Here is a 16,606-nt window from a genome sequence, read left to right as displayed (position 1 = left end):
GGACATTTGGTCCTGTGTAGCTCCCTGTGGGAGGTACCAATTGTTTCTTTCTTATGATAGTCCTTGGCCTGTTTACCTGTCATATAACTGTAAAATCTCATAGCAAACAAGACTTTACCAAGATCCAAAACACCTTACCCAAGTCCTCCATAGCATTCCCAGGGGAGTATGCACTGTAATTTTCCATAACTAGAGTTATTACCCAAAGGCCTCTATTAGATCTCTAAATTATTATAAAAGTCTCCCAAAGCTGAGCTACTATCTCTATTCCTATAGTTCGTACTCATTGACCAATTTACTAGCAAATTTAGGATCCAATAAAGCACCATCGACCACTTTACTGTGAGCTAATTGAGGACTTCAAAGGAGATTGGAATCTTGTGAAAGAGATCACTAGAAGGAGACTAGAAGGCATTCAAATTAAACTGCTGGTGGAAGTCCCCTTAAAAAGGGAAAGTCTAGAAAGGACTTTTAAAAATTAACAAAGCTGGACACTGGTAGCTCATCCTTGTAATCTTAGCTACCCAAGAGGCCGATGTTTGAGGATTGCACCTCAGAACAAGCCCTGACAGAAATGTCTGTGAAACTCTTATCTCGAATTAATCACGTAAAAGCCAAAAATGGAGCTGTGGCACAAGTGGTAGACTTCTACCTTAAGCAAAAAGCTCAGGACAGTGCCCAAGTCCTGAATTCAAGCCCCATGATTAAGCTGGTGCTGGAGACTTGGGCCTATCTATATTCCCAGCAACTCAGGGACCTGAGAGCTGAGGGTCTTGTTTCAAGCCAACCCAGGCAGACAAATCTAAGTCTGACCTCCAATTAAGCAGCAAAAAAGCCAGAAAGAAAATAAAAATAAAATGCCTATCTTTATTAGCAAGCCATAAAATAGACAAAGGATCAAAAAGAGTCAGACATAAAATACCTATAAAAACTCCATAAAGAAAATTGTTGGTCAAATTTCTCTTAATAACCCTGAAGGCTGCTTAATATTCCCTTCTCTTAGGTGGCAAAAGATGGAAGTTATACACTAACTACTAACAACATACCTACAGCATATAACTTTAAGACCAATGTAGAGTTGGAGGCGTGGCTCAGTTGGTGCAGCACTAGCCCATGAGCAAAAGCTGCAGGCATCAATTTCGAGTCCCAGTCCAGGACCTAAAAAAGAAAGGAAAGAAAAGACCAATATAAAATTCACATGATTACATAGGTAAGAACAAGCAATACCCGTGAACTCCACATGAGAAATGGATTTAATTTTTATTTCTTTTGTAACCAATAACAAAATCAAATGATGTGATGGAGTTCTCATTTCAGCTGCCGTTAGTCCATTTTCTGCTACTGTATGAAAATGCCTAAGACTAGGTAACTCATAAAGAAATTGGTGCATGATGCTGAAGTCTCATGATATTGGCTGCTGGGAAGTCCAAGAGCATGGGGCCAATATCTGGAAAGGGCTAGGTGCTAGATCAAAGACACTATAAACTCCTGTGTTAGGCAAAATCCCATGTGTCCACAAAATGAGAACAATTCTCTTTGCCATAGAAAATGAAATCAATTTCACAGCTAAGAACTGAAGCTTATGGGGTAATATGCTGTGTGAAAATTAGTGGTGTGTGTGTGTGTGTGTGTGTGTGTGTGTGTGTGTGTCTTTCGGCTTGAACTCAGGGCCTGGCACTGTCCCTGAGCTTTTGTGCTCAAGGCCGGTATGCTATCACTTGAGCCACAGCTCTACTTCTGGCTTTGTGGTGATTGACTGGATATAAGAGTCTCATGGACTCTTCTATATGAGCTGATTTCAAACCCAAATCTGCATATTTCTTTTTTTTTTTTTTTGGCCAGTCCTGGGGCTTGAACTCAGGGCCTGAGCACTGTCCCTGGCTTCTTTTAGCACTCTGCCACTTGAGCCACAGCGCCATTTCCAGCTTTTTCTATGTGGTGTACCCCCTTACCACCACCAGTTTTTATTTTTTCCAAGACTGGGACTTGAATTCAGCATCTGATACTTTCACTCACAAGCTGGCACTCTACCACCTAAGCCATACTCCCAGCCCTAGCTTTCCCTTTATTAAACATCTTTCTCCTCTCCAAATGTAACTACTATGCAAACTGCAAAGATATTGTAATACATTGGTTTTGTTTGGCTTGGGAATTAAAGTAAATTAACTTATAGTTTATATTTGGGGTACATGTCTTCAGCCACTCAACATTGCTTGTGAGGTTTCTCCACAATATCCACATTAGAACTGAATTTCATTGCATTTCACACAAATTATGAGTATCACATGGATAGCATCCATTTTATTATTAATGGATAATTTGAATGATTTCCTCACTAAGACTATTATGAATAAAGAGGATAAGTACATTCTTGCACGTTTTTGGTACAAATAAGACCATACATGTGTCTATGAGTCTAAGAGTGTCACAGAATAATAGACAAGACAATTAAGGCAAAGGCATTTTTCAACTGGTGTTTGCCGTTACTTTCACTACAAACTAAAGGTCTATCCATGTCTCAGTTACTCTGTTTTCTTGATAATATTTAAATTTCAGAACACCTTCTCCTACAGTGGGACTTGCTTTTCTACTCTCAATTCCACTGATGAATAACATTCTTAAATTTAATATGATCTAACTTACTGGTCTTTTATGACTTGTGCAGTTTTGTGTCCTGTTACTTGACAATCTATGCAGATATCAAAAGCAGGGCTGTCAATAGTTTCAGGTGATTAGAGTTGCTAGCAAGACCATCCAAGGATCACAAGTTACCCAGAAAACCTTGCAGTGGAGGAGAAAGAAATGAAAGGAGATGAGATTCAGCAGCCTTGAAGATCAAGCAGGAAAGAGAAAAAGAAAACCCAGATATTTATACTGAGGTCACAAAATATAGTTCTCTTCAAAGGTAGGCAAGACATTACAAATCATTCCCCATCACTCTCAAACATTTCACTAAGGAACCAATTTATCCAAGTACTACACTTACTCACATGCAGTAGGCCTCCCATGAAAACAGCATTCAGTAGGCCTCCCATGAAGACAAGAAAAATCTTCGTTGTTACAATCCCACATTCCTCTCTTGGTATTTCCTTATGTGTTGTTTGGAAACCAGCATCATTCTTTCAGTCTACCCCCAGCCAGGCTGTCCTTAGGAGTTTTCTTCAAATAGACAGAACAGAATGGCTATGTCTAACAGGGACAGAGGCATGGAACATTCTAGGACATTTGGTCCTGTGTAGCTCCCTGTGGGAGGTACCAATTGTTTCTTTCTTATGATAGTCCTTGGCCTGTTTACCTGTCATATAACTGTAAAATCTCATAGCAAACAAGACTTTTCCAAGATCCAAAACACCTTACCCAAGTCCCCCATAGCATTCCAAGGTGAGTATGCACTGTAATTCTCCATAACTAGAGTTATTACCCAAAGGCCTCTATTAGATCTGTAATTTATTATAAAAAGTCTCTCAAAGCTGAGCTACTATCTCTATTCCTATAGTTCGTACTCATTGACCAATTTATTAGCAAATTTAGGATCCAATAAAGCACCATCGACCACTTTGCTGTGAGCTAATTGAGGACTTCAAAGGAGATTGGAATCTTGTGAAAGAGATCACTAGAAGGAGACTAGAAGGCATTCAAATTAAACTGCTGGTGGAAGTCCCCTTAAAAAGGGAAAGTCTAGAAAGGACTTTTAAAAATTAATAAAGCTGGACACTGGTAGCTCATTCTTGTAATCTTAGCTACCTAAGAGGCTGATGTATGAGGATTGCAACTCAAAACAAGCCCTGGCAGAAAATTCTGTGAGTAAGTTATCTCTAATCAATCAGCAAAAGCTGAAAACAGAAATGTGGATCAAGAGGCAGAACATCAGACGTGAGTGGAAAACTCAAGCAAGAGTGTGAGGCCCCAGTACCAACATGGAAGGAAGGAAGGAAGGAAGGAAGGAAGGAAGGAAGGAAGGAAGGAAGGAAGGAAGGAAGGAAGGAAGGAAGGAAGGAAGGAAGGAAGGAAGGAAGGAAGGAAGGAAGGAAGGAAGGAAGGAAGGAAGGAAGGAAGGAAGGAGAAAGAAGAGAAAAAGGAACTAAAAAGCCAATAAGGAGGCAGCTGTTTTAAGAAGGACACCAGAAAGGAAAAGAAAATGTAAAAATAGAAATATCAAATAATTTGACAGTTTGTTAAAAAAAAAAAAAAAGGTGTTGGTAAGAAAGGACACATCTTATTGAGGGGAGTGGCATATAGGCAACTAAAGGGCCCTAGGGAATGGCAACCTTGGTCTTGAGTCTATGAATGTGTAGTAGTATGAATAATAACTCCACCTCCCAAAATGTTTACATGTTTTTTTTTTTTTTTGGCCAGTCCTGGGCCTTGAACTCAGGGCCTGAGCACTGTCCCTGGCTTCTTCCCGCTCAAGGCTAGCACTCTGCCACTTGAGCCACAGCGCCGCTTCTGGCCGTTTTCTGTATATGTGGTACTGGGGAATCGAACCTAGGGCCTCGTGTATCCGAGGCAGGCACTCTTGCCACTAGGCTATATCCCCAGCTCCAAATGTTTACATCTTAATCTTTAGAACCTATCATTGTTAGTGTAGGGTCAAAGAGCCTCCAAAGATGGGATTACCTTAAGGATCTTGAGATAAGAAGTTCTCTTGTGCCATCTTGCAATCACACATGTTCTCATGATAGAGAAGATGTGATGACAGAAGGACAAGTCAGTGTGGTAGTGGAAGCAGCTATTCACATGATGGAGAAACGAGCCATTAGACAAGGAACACAGCACACTGCTGGAAGCTGACACACTTTCTCTCTCAGAGCTGCGAGAAGGTACTAACATCTTTATTTTTGCCCCATAAGACTCCTGGCCTCCAGAACTTTAAGATAATAAATGTATGTCATAAATTTTGTGACTTTTCTTTTTTCAGGTACTGGGGCTTGAACTCAGAACCTGGGCACTGTGCCTTAACTGTCTCACAAAAGGTTGATGCTCTACCACTTGAGCCACAGCTCTACTTTTTGCTGGTTAAGCGGAGATAAGATTCTCACAGACTTTTTCTCCCTGGTGCTGCTTTGGAATGACAATCCTCAGATCTCAGCTTTTTTAATAGCTCAGATTACAGGCATGAGCCACTGGTACATGGCTATGACTTGATTTCCAGTAGCATTATAGGAAAGTAATTCACAGTATAGAATTCTGAGAGTACAGAATTCAGTTCCAAGGAGTTAATAATAAAAAATCTTGTTTACAAGGGAACAAAAATTCTACATGAACTATGCCTTCCAGAAAGAACATTTACTTTTTTATAAAATTTTAATTGATGAGTTTAATTCATGCCAATATGGACAATGTACAAGTGACATTTCCTTTCAGCGCAAATTATGTTTGGAATTAAATTGGTTTTCCTCAAGCAGAATATGTGTGGCTCATTTGTATAACTATTGGACGCCATTGCACTGCCTGTTCATTAGTTTCAATTACTTAGCACTAACCATTTACCTGCCTCAAAGGTTGGGCCTGAGCAATCATATTTCTTAATATTTCCTTGAAAGCATTTATGTATCCTAAAATAATTCCTGTGTTTGAACCACAATACCAGTTGTGCCATTTGTACCCAATGCCATGAAATGGATGGCCAAAGGGATACCCTAAGGCACGCCCTGGGGCACGACCCAAGCAGTCCTCCAGGGATGCCCTGAGGCAGTCCTCCAGGCAGGCCCCAGGGATGCCCCCAGGGAAGCCTTAAGGCACGCCCCCGGGAAGTCTCCCATGCATGCCCCTTGGCAAGCCCTAAGTGATGCCCCCTATGGATGCCCCCAGGGATACCCTAAGACATGCCCAGGGATGCCATTGGGTACGCCGCCAGGCAGTCCTCTGGGCATGACCCCAGGCATACCTCCAGGCACACCCCCAGGATGCCTCAGGGATGCCCTAAAGCACGCCCCAGGGATGCCCCACAGAAACGCCCCCAGGGATGCCCTAAGGCACGCATGCCCCCAGGCAAGCCCCAAAGCAAGTTCCCAGGGTTGACCCCAAGGATGCCCTAAGGCATGCCCCAGGGATTCCCTTAGGCACGCCCCCAGGCACACCCCCAGGAACGCCCCCCGGGGATGCCCTAAGGCAAGCCCCATGCATGCCCCCAGGGATGCCCTCAGGCAGTCCTCCAGACATGCCCCCAGGTAGGCCTTCAGGCTGGCCCCAGGCACAACCCTGGACAGGCCCGCAGTCAAGCAGGCAGGAAAGCAGGCAAGTAAGGCCCCAGGCAGGAAGGTAGACCCCAAGGCTGGCACCCAGGCAGGCAGGCAGGCAAGCAGCTAGGCAGGCAGGACAGCATGCAGGCCCCTGAGCAGGCAGGCAGGCAGGCAGGCAAACAGGCAGGCAGGCAGGCAGGCAGGCAAACAGGCAGGCAGGTAAGCAGGCAGGCAGGCAGACAGGTCCATTGTGTTGGCAGGAACAAGGTAAGCTCAAAAGGTCAAATATCACATCTTCTCCTTCATATGCAGTATCTAGGTGTTAAATCTTTTTTTTATATGTACATAGCTATTTAGCTATTGTGATCCTCTGCTAGGACTATCCTAGACATATACTAATTATTACCATTGAGGGAAACCATGGAATCTATGTTTCTTTGGGTCTGGCTCATTTCACTTAATAGAACATTTACTTTTATTGCAAACACCAACTGGCTACAGATAACCATACATTTAAATTCTGTACTACTTGTTAAGTGTGGCTATGTTACTGAGGTGAAAGGAGAAAAGACCTTTATGGTGGCTGGGTTTGGAGTAGGGCTTGGATTTTTGTTTGCTTATATTATCTGCTGGTCTTTTGTTTTGTTTCTTGTTTTTTTTGTACTAGAGCTTGAACTCTTGGTCTCACACTTGTGAGGCAAGCATTCGACCATTTGAGCTCCACTCCCAGCCTATAGTGTCTGGTTCTAAATGAAGTCCAAACCCTTTAGCCAGGGTACATGTCAAAGGCTTTATCTAGCTGAAGCTTCTCACAAGCGAGGATACCTGGACAAAGAATGCAGAAGACCAAGTTTCTAAGAAGAGGGTAGCAGCCTTGAAAGGAAGACATTTCTCTGAGAAGCTGAGATGTTTCTTCTAGAGGTTTCTTCTAGAAGCTGAAGGACACGGGGTAAGGTTGTGTCTAGATTGTTTAGTTTCCCTAGAGAGTGACCAGTGGGCACCTTGGTTGAGACAAAGCAGAGTATGATTAAGATATGTTCCTGGCTCTGGTACTAGAAAAGTCAAGATTGAGAAAATTTCCAGAAACTGGGCTTCAGATCCCAAGGATGAGCTCCCCTGAAGTAACTTCAGAGAAACTTCTTTATCTCCTCCCCTGTCCCTAAACTTATTTCCAAGCCTTCCAATCTCCCAGGTAGGGCTGGGAATATGGCCTAGTAGCAAGAGTGCTTGCCTCGTATACATGAAGCCCTGGGTTTGATCCCTCAGCACCACATATATAGAAAAAGCCAAAGTGGCACTTGTGGCTCAAGTGGTAGAGTGCTAGCCTTGAGCAAAAAGAAGCCAGAGACAGTGCTCAGGCCCTGAATTCAAGACCCAGGACTGGCAACAAAAACAAAACCAATCTCCCAGGTATGGGAGGTTGTTGAACATCCCAAGGAGTAGAGGTAGGGACACTGGAGTAAAATCACCCCTTACCTATGCCCCAAAACGTGGAAGAAATTGTCCCAGGATTGGGATAAACAGTATCAATAAACATACATAAAATTATATTATGTTGTCATACTATTTTATAAATTATTGCCCTCAGGTAAACAATCATTTCCCTCTCAGGACACAGGTAAATGTTTGTAGAGAAACACATACACACACACACACCCCTGAACACACACAGAGAAGAGATAAGGAAGCCCGGAGGGATCTAATTCAACTTTAGCCAGATGCCATTCCTCAGCAGCCTGTACTTTGCACATTATCACAGCTTGGTTTCTTAGAAGAAGGCAGAGGAAGGGCAGTTTGGCCGTTGCCTGTATCAGTCTCCTTCCTCCTTTTCTAGCTTTATAAAGGAAGCTAGTGGCGAGTCTTCACAACACCTTACTCCGAATACCTTCCATCAACCCGGGAAGAAAATGAATACACTCCTCTTCCTCAGCTTCTTTCTTCTCTGCTTTACAGACAGTAAGTTTCAACCATGGAGAGGGGTGGAGGGGAGTGATAAGAAGGAGGGGTCTTGGGGCTGCTAATTCTCTACTCTGTAAGCGTCACCTGGGCATTGCAGCTTCAACCTGAAGCGTCCGTACAACCTGCGCTTCTGGATAGTGCACAGGTTAGATATGATACTCTTAATCAAGTAGAAAATGTTCTCATTACTGGGAAGGAAGCAAGCAATTTTCAGACCCTTTATTTATTTATTGGCTTTGCATTTCCATTTCCCACATTCACAATACATTTTTATCCTGTATTCTGTCCAATACATTCTTAGTTTCCCTTTTCTCTCTCATTATTTTATTTATAGATAGGGTTTCACTATATAGCCCAGGCTGACTTCAATGTTCTATTTTTCCTACCTCAGCCGCTCAAGTGCTGGGTTTACATGCATGGTTCTCTAGTTGTTTCTTTTCATGGTGGTCTTGCTGAATTCCCTATTGGACCTGACCTTTAAATACTGGGAGTCAGCTCATCTACTTTCATGTCAGTTACAGTTGAACATTTCTCAATTTTGTCTCTCTAGCGAGATGGCTATTCTGAGCTTTAGATTGTGTCAACAAATGCTATTCTTTTTGGAAATCAGCCTTCAAATATACTTCTCTCTCTGTTCACTACCTGAAAGGTAATGATCAGTGCTTGTGCTTCCTACCTACTGATTATGTTTCAAATATAATGGTAATTTCTATTTTGGTACCTTTTCAACTTAATAACAGATATAAACCATGAGAATTTGACTCTTCTATCAATTTAATAATGAGAAAGACCTTTTTTTAAAACAATGATTCAAAATAATCCAAACTGTTTGAAGAAAAAAAGGTGAACAAATTTGACTCTGTAAAAATTAAAATGTACATTGTGATAAAAGGCAAAAAGGCAACTTACATCTCAGAAAAATGTTCACTATCTCTAATGTACAATGAGTGCTATTAAAAATCAGAAAAGAAAAGACTACAGTCTAACAAAAAATGGGTAAAGAAAATAGGCTTTCCACATGAAGGGAAATACAAATAGCCATTATACATATGAAAACTTGCTCACTTTCATTCCTTAGAAAAGAGAAGTGCCAATTAAAAGAACAAATAACAAATACAAATTTTCACCTAGTAGAGTGTCAACATCCAGAAGTTTGACAATCTACTATGATTTCAAGTTCTGGAGAGAGAATTTTCCAAGCATTGACCACAAGGTTATAGGTTTATTTCCTCTGAAGAAACATTTGGCAGAATTACCAGTTTCTTCTTTGTTTGTTTGTTGTTGTTTTTTATCCAGCAATTCTCTTCCTATGACAATAATCTTGTTCTCACACACAAATGAAATTCTATCATGATGACTTCATTATGTTGGAGTATATAATGTTCTACCTTAATTATTGCAGCAATTAGTAACAAAAAGTGCAAATAACTTGGGACAAACAAGCAAGTGGCCAGTGCCTGAGGAACTGCTCAGCATGCTTCTAGAGTTCGTTCTTAGGTTCCAGAGCAAGAGGGCAGCCAGCTCCTCTCAGCTCACTGGTCACAAGTCCAGAGGTTTTAAGTGCTACATTATTTCTCTACCTTTTCATCCCACCGCAATCTTTTTTTCTTTTTCTTTCTTTTGTTAGGCGCTGTCCATGAGCTTTTTTGCTCAAGGATAGCTCTCTACCACTTTGAGCCACCGTCCTACTTCTGGTTTTCTGGTGGTTCCTTGGAAATAAGAGTTTCACAGACTTTTCTAGCCTGGCTGGCTTTACACTGTGATCTTGCGACCTCAGCCTTCTGAGTAACTAGGATTACAGGCATGAGCCCCTAGTACCTGACTCACAGTAATCTTTCTACCACTCCATTCACCTTCCTTATGATTTAACTGGCTATCATTTTTTATTTCCTCTGATTATTTCACATGTGTTTATTTTGTCCTAAAATATAAGTAGACATTATCCAGGTCATAGAGTCTATGTTTTAGTTCCCCCGCACACACACACTTTTTTTAAACCCATCTTCTCATCTAACTCATGAAGCTAATTTAAGCAGAAATTCTACAAATACCAGCTGATAGAGTGAATGCAACACTAAAGCCTTTGATGCTGTAACTTCACTTTTCCCATCAGGTCACAACCCAGCGTAAATACTGTTTTCTCTCTGCCATGCAGCTACAGGTCTTCTCTGTCATGTCTGCAAGGAATCATATGGATCTGACTGTTTAGCTGGCAGAGGGATTTGCACAGCACCAGAAAATGGGGCCTGCTCAAGCACAGCTCACTTCAAGGGTAAGTGGGGCTCACACAGACTCCCAGACTCCCTCAAAGAATAACCACAATGACTAGCGGCTGAGATCAAGAACTTGACATTGTTTAGCCCCCTCTGCTTGGTAAAGCAAAAGAATCAGACAGGGAGATGGGACAACAAGGAGTTCGTTCCAACGGTTCATGGAAGGATCTGGTTCCAGAATCAGTTAGAATGTACTGTACCTGTGGGGGCATGGCCTTCAGGAAGCCAGGGAACAGAACACAGTGCTAAGCACTTTTCCTCTTGGCAGTGAGTTTTAGAGTATTAAATTATCACCTCCCACACTTACAGCCTGCTTCTTTATTTTTAGGAGGAAGACATCTATACTCAGAGCAAACGTGTGCCTCTAATTGCGAAAACAGTCAATCCGTCAATAAGCTGGAGGTGAATGTGACAATGTGCTGTAATAAAAACTTGTGTAATATCTTCTAGATGGACCTTTCAGAAAGCCATCTGCTGTTCAGATCCAGAATCAGATAGCAGCCAACACAAGCAACTTTCTTTCCTCCACCTAATTTCACCTTGGCCTAAGACCCCTGAGACCCATAAAATGAGCATTGCAAAAACAATCCCACTCTCAGCTGTGTGTCCCCTTTTTGATTTGTAATTTCTAGACTTGTGGTAGTTCCCCATCTCCCAAAGATTTCTTTTTTAAAAAAAATATTCTAATCTCTGGGACCCATGAATTGTACCTTGTATTGCAAAAGAGACATTGAAGACATAATTAAGGATCTTGAGGCATGAAGTTATTTTGGATTATCTGGGAACTGAGGTGTCAACTATAAGGGTCCTTATAAGAGAGAGATTTGACATTAGAAGAGGAAAAGATAATTGTGATGGATGATAGAAGCAGTGGCTGAAGATAACACAAAGGGACATGAGCCAAGAAATACAGGAGGCCACTAGAAGATGAAAAGAGCAAAGAGCCAGGTGCTAGTGGCTCATACCTATAATCCGAGCAACTCAGGAGGCTGAGATCTGAGGATTGTGGTGCAAAGCCAGCCAATGCAGGAAAGTCTGTGAGAGTCTTATTTCCAATTAATCACAGAAAAAACTGAAAGTGGTGCTGTGGCTCAAGTGATAGAGCACTGACCTTGAGCAAAAGGAGTTCAGGGATGGCACCCAGACCCAGAATTTAAGCCCCAGGATCAGTAGAAAAAAAAAAGGAGGGGGTGGGGAAGGCAAGGAGATGGATTCCCCTCAAACTTTCAAAAACCGGCCCTGCTGACATCTTGATTTTAACCCTGTAAGATTGATTTCTGACTTCTGATCTCCATAGCTGAATAAATTTGTGTTGCTTTAAGCTGTTAAGTTTTCAGTCATTTATTACAGCAGCAGTGCAAATAAAATGCAATCCAAATAAACTGCTAGGAATCGGTTTCTCAAGGCTTAGGGTGACCTGAAAGAGGAGAGGAATGGAAAGCAAGTGCTATGAAGGCACAGGAAAGATGGGTGCTTGGAGTTTAAACTTCAAAGCATGCAGTGGGCATCCTTTAGACGTGTCAGTGAAACGAACCATGTCCTACCACTTTGCAAAGCAATTAAGCTTACTGCCCCAAGAGCTGAGCTTCTCAATTTCTTACTAGGTCATATTCCCAGTATCCCATAACTGCATCTTTCTCCTCTTGCTTCTCTGAAGATGCCTGAGTGAGGGTTTCTGAGGAGAATTTTTATTATTCCTGTGATGCTTTGGATTTGAGGCCATAACACAGTATGAAGTAAAGAATCCAGTATTATTTTTTTCTCCGTAAAGCAAGTCAGAGTTTCTATTACTGTCTACTATAAAAAATGCTCTTCATTGACTGATGATACCTTTCTTCCATATATTGAGAAAAATAATTTTTTTTCTTCAGTCCTGGGATTTGAACTCAGAGCCTCATACTTGCTAGGCATATACTCTATTGATTAAAACAGCCATTTTTGCTCTGATTCATTTTGACATCGAATCCTAGGTATTTGTTTGGGATTTCTTGGACCTTGATTCTCCTGTTTATGCTTTCAATCATAGCTGGGATGAAGGACTCATGCCACCACATTCAGTTATTGGTTGAAATAGGATCTTGTAAATTTTTTTTCCTTAAATGAATAAATGCTGAAAAAGCATCACAATACCTGACTTCAAATTATACTACAGAGCCATAGTTACAAAAACAGCATTGTACTGGCACAAAAGCAGATGTGCAGAACAATGTAGGAGATACAGAAATAAATACATGCCTTGACAGCCATCTGATTTCTGACAGAAATGTAAAAAAATATACATTGGAGAAAAGGTAGCTCCTTCAACCTTCCACTTTGTGCCTCTACTTCTCTGAACATCCTGGACAGGTTTTGCTGGCCCACCCTCTGCCTAGAGGAAAAGCCTTTTACTCTCTGACATTTCTATTGCTTGTTTGCTTTTCTTTTCTTCTTTCCTTCCTTTTTGCTTGCTTGGCTTGGCCTTCCTTCCTTCCTTCCTTCCTTCCTTCCTTCCTTCCTTCCTTCCTTCCTTCCTTCCTTCCTTCCACCTTTTTGGTGTGTGCTGCTGGTTAAAACCAGACTGATTTCACCAGGCTTTCATTGTTTTGTCACTCTCAGGGCAATAAAGAAATTAAAACAAGTACCACCTAGTTTTGTGGGAGCCCCTTAAATGGGTTTTACTGTCTTCAACTTACCCCCATGAGAAGCTCAAATTAATCTCAGAAACTATGACCAAAATAAACCATTCCTTCTTCAAGTTGTTTATCTCAGATATTTGTCACAATGATGGAAAACTAAGAGTAGAGAGGCATACAAAATGCACTTTCAACTTATATTTTCATTTAATAATGAGTTTATCAAGTTATAACTGCACTGTAAATTAACACGCATCAGCATACAGAGCATTCTACCCAACCACGGAAAAATGTACATTCTTGTAAGCTAGGTCCTGGTGGTTCATGCCTGTAATCCCAGCTACTCAGGAGGCTGAGAGCTGAGGATCTTAATTCAAAGCCAGCCCAGGCAGGAAAGTCTATGGAACTCTTATCTCCAGTTAACCAACAGAAAACTGGAAATGGTGCTTTGGCTCAAAGTGCTAAAGCACTATCCTTGAGAGAAAAAGCTCAGAGACAGCCCCAAGGCCCTGAGTTCAAGCCCCATAACCAAAGAACACGAACACACACACACACACACACACACACACACACATACACACTTCTCAAGCACACACAGTACATTCTACAGTGTAGACTACATTTTAGGCCAGACCAAATCTTAACAACAAAAAGAGGACTGAAATGATATTGAACACTACCATGAAAATAGAAATCAATAACAGGCCAGGTGCTGGCAGCTCACACTTATAATCATAGCTACTCAGGAGGGTGAGATCTGAAGATCTCGATTCAAAGCCAGCCCAGACAGAAAAGTCCATGAGATTCTTTTCTCCAAGAAGTGGAGTGGAGCTGTGGCTCAAGTGGTAGAGTGCTAGCCTTTAGCAAGCCCAGGGACCATGTGTAGGTCCCAAGTTCAAGCCTCAAGATCACCACTAAATACATACATACATACATACATACATACATACATACATACATAAACAAATTAATAACAGAACACATCTGAGAAAAGACACACTACATGAATGTTAGGCAGTTCAATGGAGTACAGAAAAAATGTTAAAATAAAATTTAAATATCTTGTAGCTGAGAGCCAGTGGCTCATACCTGTAATTTTAGCTACTCAGGAGGCTGAGGTCCAGAAGATTTTGGTTTGAAGCCAGACCAGTGAATAAAGTGCACAAAATTCCATCTCTAATTAAACAGCAAAAAGCAGGGCTGGAAGCATGGCTCCAAGTGGTAGAGTACCCGCTTTGAGCAAGGAAGCGGAGCAAGCATGAGGCCCTGAGTTTAAGCCCAGGTAGGGGCCAAAACACAAAACACTTCACTTGCCATAGGACTTAAGCCTCATACAAATTAAATCCCTTGCTTTGACCTACATGACCTGTATCATTTGGCCCTTGCCTACCTCTTAGCCTCATCTCTGTCATCTGTCCTTTGCTAGTCTTCTTTCAGTTCTTTGAGTCGTCTAAGCTTCCACCCCCATAACTTTTCTCCTGATCTCTATTTGTAAAGTTCCTTTTGCTCCCATCTCTACTCTCCACACCTTTTCACTCTCCATATCATCCTCTTAGTAGAGATCTCATTGAACCATGTGCCTCCCCTCAGCACTGACTGATGACCACTGCAAAGCTACAAGAATTTGTGATTATGTGGGTTAATATCAGTTCTTCCTATCTGACAAGAAGTCCATTGTGTCTTTATTTAGGATCAAGATATACCATAGTAACACAGGTGTTCAATAAACAGGTGTCAAATCAATTACCAAATACTCTCTGCAAAAGTAAAATTAACAGCTGGGTGTGGCGGTACATGCCTGTAATCCCAGCATGGGATTCCAGAGGGATGGGGAATTCCAGGGTAGCGGAGAGAGGCTGGAAAACAAAACAGCCAGAAGAAGGTGGCTGTGTCAAGGGTAAGGTGCCTACATTCACTTTTGCTTCATCATCTCATCTCAAATAGGGAAGAAATGAAAATATTAGACATTTGATGCAGTTAGACAAGAGAAAACTACAGGAGTTTCAAAATGTCAACAAAGGGATGAGGTAAGCAAACATATCACAAAGGAGGAGTTAACATTCACATGGCCATATAACCAGTTGAAAGCACTTTTTGAACCCATAAAGATGCTGATGGATTAATAACTCAATTACCCCCATTTAGGGAAAGCATATGGAGGAAGGCTGGGCTATCATCAGAAGGTAAGGAGGCTATGTTAAACTACACTTAGATGCAGTCAGTGAAATCCAACAATGGGATTCTTTCAACAAATAAATTTCATTGGTTAAAAATGGAGGAATTTGGGCTGGGAATATGGCCTAGTGGTAAAGTGCTTGCCATGTATACATGAAGCCCTGGGTTCAATTCCTCAGCACCACATATATAGAAAAAGACAGAAGTGGCACTGTGGCTCAAGTGGTAGAATGCTAGGCTTAAGCAAAAAGAAGCCAGGGACAGTGCTCAGGCCCTGAGTTCAAGCCCCAGGACTGGCAAAAAAAAAATAAAAATAAAGGAGGAATTTATAAAAGGAATGACATATTAATAAATCACAATGGGAGAATTTGGATCCTGGTTCAGGGATGTAAAGGAAGGAACAGGAAGGAGAGGGGAAGGGAAGGAGAGAAGTAGAAAATAGAACACTGTATTTTCAGTGGCACTAAGAAACTATATTGTGTTAGATGTAATTACAATGTTATCATTATGGGGTTTTTTTGGTCGGTTGCGGGGCTTGAACACAGGGTCGTGGCACTGTCCCTGAGCCTCTTTGTGCTCAAGGCTAGCACTCTACCACTGAGCCACAGTGCCACTTTCCAGTTTTTTGGAGAGTGGTTAATTGGAGAGTCTCCTGGGGACTTTTCTGCCTGGGCTAGCTTCAAACAATGATCCTCAGATCTCAGCCTTCTGAGTGGCTAGGATTACAGGCATGAGCCACTGGTGCCAGGTTTGGTTATGTTTTTTAAATGTCCCTTTCCAGGCATGATAGATTATAGGCCTATGTCTTTAATTGCAGCATTGGGTGGGCTGAGATAGGAGGATCTTATGTTTGAGGTTGGCTTGGGCTACATATTGAAAGCTTGTCTCAGAAAACTAAAAACTCTTTTTCTTTTAGAGATTTTACTGAAATATTTTCAGTAATCTTCAGATACCTGATATTTGCTTCAAAATATTGTAGGAGGTGAGAATAATGATATAAAGACAATAAGACTGGTCATGAGTTAATTACTAGAGCTGAATATTGAGGTAGGCTTTATTATCTGTAATTCCTTTTTGAATGTGAAAATCTTCGCAAACATAGGATTTTGTTAGATGACCTTGGTTAAAGTTTCTTGAATTGGATCCGTGGGTCTGATCTATACAAATTTAAGTGATCCATCAAAAAATAATAAAGTAGGTTGAGTAGATACCATTTAAAATGTGAAGTATGGGCTGTTTATGGTGGCTGAAACCTACAACCCTAGCTATTCAGCAAGCCATACATAGGAGGATGGCATCTGATATCAACCCTGGAAATATACAAGACCTTATCTGAAGCAAAATAGAGTGGAGGTGTGGCTAAATTGGTAGAGTTGCCTGTCTTAGCAAACAGAGGCTTCAAGTT

Source organism: Perognathus longimembris, chromosome 3 (genome assembly GCF_023159225.1).
Source record: "Perognathus longimembris pacificus isolate PPM17 chromosome 3, ASM2315922v1, whole genome shotgun sequence".
Lineage (NCBI taxonomy): Eukaryota > Metazoa > Chordata > Mammalia > Rodentia > Heteromyidae > Perognathus > Perognathus longimembris.
Note: the sequence above shows the minus strand (reverse complement) of the source record.